The 3,145-nt window shown below is 40.5% G+C and overlaps 1 non-coding gene across 1 annotated transcript; it reads left to right on the top strand.

Moving 5' to 3' along the window:
- The first annotated feature begins 2,227 nt into the window (after positions 1-2,227).
- On the top strand, positions 2,228-2,353 carry LOC138424961 (small nucleolar RNA SNORD22). Its single transcript, XR_011251052.1, has one exon. It is a non-coding gene; the product is annotated as a small nucleolar RNA SNORD22 (small nucleolar RNA).
- Positions 2,354-3,145: the final 792 nt, after the last annotated feature.

Raw genomic sequence — 3,145 nt, 5'->3', positions numbered from 1 at the left:
GATTCTAGGTGTGGTGTGGGTGGGCTTCAAGAATCTGCATTTATATTAATAACACATTCCAAATGCTGCTGATTCCAATGCTGCTGGTTCAAAGAATCTGCTTTGTGTACAAAGGCTCTATTCATCTGCTTGGGATGCCTTTTTCATGTAGTCTTTGTGCTCTGGTGCAAATGGCCTTTTCTTGCAAAACTCTTGCACCTTGTCCTTCTAGTCAAGAGGGTGAACATTCTTTTGTGTAACTTCTAACACCTTCCCCATATCCTTTTATTTCAACGTGTCCCATTCTTGTAGTAATTTCTTTATGTACTGTTTCCCCAGGTAGACTATGAGACTAAGAAGAGTAGGTCTCTGCTCTTTTCATGCTGCTGCTGTTTAGTTGCTAAGTTGTTGGACTATAGCCCACCAAGAACAAAACCCCACGGATGGATGGATTTTGTTAGAATCCCATGGACTCCTCTGTCCATGGGATTTTCCCAGGCAGGAATACTGGAGTGGGTTGCCATTTCCTTTTCCAGGGGAATCTTCCCAACCCAGCAATCAAAACTGGGTCTCCTGCTTGGCAGATGGATTCCTTACCATTGAGCCACCTGGGAAGCCCCATTCTCTTCATGACTTTATCTCTATTGTCTGGCTTAGTATTCAATGGCTCAGACTAGATGCTTATTATCTCTCCATTAGTAATGATAAATAACACTTACTATGTGTTTACTGTGGGTCAGCAGAGTCAGATGCTTGGCAGACATTATCTCATTTAATTATCAGGTCAGCCCTACAAGGAAGGTCCTACAATTATCCCCATTTTGCAGATGAGAAATGAAAATCTTGATGTCCATGATTAGTTGTGTTTGATTCTGGTTCCTTTAGAAAATTAACTCAGTTCAGTTTAACAACACTGATCAAATCTCTGAGCAATCTAACACGTTACATTCTAAATGTATATATTACGGCAGCCAGTTCAGAAAGAGAAAAACAGCAGAACACCTTTCTCTCTTCTGCCTGCTGGTGGGCAGCAACAGTGCCCCTCTAACTTTAGCCCTGCCCTCACCTCTTCTTGCTTGGTCACATCATGCGCCTCGCATTTTGGTCTCTTGCCTCCAGATCCCTCTCTTTTGTGCTTCTTCTAAAGTGTATTTGATCATGACCCTGGCTGAAATTTTCAGTGACACATAATGCTCTATAATATCCAAATTTCTTAGGTCTGCTTACAACTTTCCTACAAACAACTTGTTTAGCATTTCCTCCTGCTGGAAGAGGGTAGTTCTGGAACGCAGAATGACTAGTCATTCCTCAAACAAGACACTTTCTACTCCTCTGTGTCTTTATACACTCACTTCCCACTGCTCTCGGTGTCCTTATTGAGACCTGTCCTGTACCTTATCCATTCATTGTTTAGGATCCAGTTCCTAATAACTATATTGAGAAATGACCTAAGCTCTACTCTAGGCTCCATTCCTCCTCCTTTGTTCTTCTTTACAATTACACACATACCTCTAACGCTACAGTTGCCACATTTCATGACCAGTGATCTATTTATGTCTTCATCACTGTGAGCTTCTCAAAGGCAAGAAATTTCCCATCTTCCTATTTCCAGCACCCAGCACAGGACTTGGCCCTCAACAGATGTAGTTTCTTAAACAAATTAGGTCAAAACATAAGACACCAACTGTTAACCTTCTCTACAGAGTTCTTTCACATTCATTCCCAAAGCTTTCCATGTGTTTGATTAATATAGTAAATACCAGATCTGCTTTGAATGATAATTACATTTGTGCATGGGATTTGTGAGGACTGGAATAGTACCTGTCAGCTTGTCACATATGACAGTATCCTGTACACTGAAACCGTTCTGTGAAGCTCTGCAGATCTGAAATGAACCTAATGAGCTTCTTGGGTTTTAGCCAAGTTATAAAGCGTTCTACTACTCTGAGGAAACAATTATCTCCAACACAGGAGTGAATGATCTATCAGAATGCTGTTTGATGTTTCAGTTTCACATTCCTATGACAGGAGGTATGTTCAAATCAGGTTGGTGTACTGTCAACTCTGATTACATCGGTCAACACCCAACCCAGATAATGGCAACATAGTGGGTTTGAAAAGAGAGGAATCATTTTAGAAAGCAGAAATCAACTGAAGAAGAAGTAATAATTTAGGGGGAAATATGCTTCAATTTGGAACAGTGTTCATAGATCCACTCTCTTTCTCTTTTCTTGCATCACAAATTTGTTCCCAGTGAAGAAACATTCATGCATCTTACCTCCTGTCAGAGTCCCAGAGCATGTAAAGGTGAACCCACTGGGCCTGGCCAGGGTAGAAGAGGAAAGCTTTTTCCAGAAGGAACTGTCTGAGGAATCATAAGAATTTTAAACATGGCAAAGAGAGGAACAAATTACTATTTGAAAAATCAGTTGTTGTTTTCCTCCAGGACTAAAGAAAGAACAAAGCATACCCAGTGGACTCCAACTCTTGGAGGACATAAAAAAAATGGAATTTTCTTGGGAATTCTTGGTGGGCCAGTCATTAGGACTCTGCACTTTCACTGCTGAGGCCTGAGTTTGACCCCTGGTCAGGGAACTAGAATACCACAAGCCTTGAGGTGTAGTCAAAAAGAAAAAAAAAAGGTCTTTTCTTAAACAACCTCACTGCCCAAATAAGCATACAATCATTTTAGCTTTTCTAAATAAAAGTGTTTTCTTTTTTAAAGAAAGAAATTTGTGAGATACTAGCCAATGGCTCTCTCAATGACTACTTGAGAGGCCTTTGCATTTGCATTTTGCATTCTAGAAGGCCTCTGGCAACCTCAAGCTCATTCTTTCTCCCTTACCACCCTGCAAGCATCTACTGATCACTGGCTAAGCATGAAGCACTGTGCCAGGCACCACTAGGACAGACGATTAGGTAGAGAAAACATGGAATCAAAAAGCATTATTGGGTACTTTAAAATAATACTTTCAAAACCAAGGGCAAGAAAGATCACATGCCAACAGCAAGAATAGCACCAGTAACTCCATTAGGCCATACAGGTATTTGAATTCAGACTTGTTGGATATTGCCCAATGGATAACAGAGATAATGATTCTAATGGTTATAAATGATCAACATTTGCTGCTCTAAGACAGTGATAACTGAAATTAATGTAGCTGCT

The sequence above is a fragment of the Ovis canadensis genome, chromosome 19 (assembly GCF_042477335.2).
Source record: "Ovis canadensis isolate MfBH-ARS-UI-01 breed Bighorn chromosome 19, ARS-UI_OviCan_v2, whole genome shotgun sequence".
Lineage (NCBI taxonomy): Eukaryota > Metazoa > Chordata > Mammalia > Artiodactyla > Bovidae > Ovis > Ovis canadensis.
This window is presented reverse-complemented; position numbering and strand designations above follow the sequence as displayed.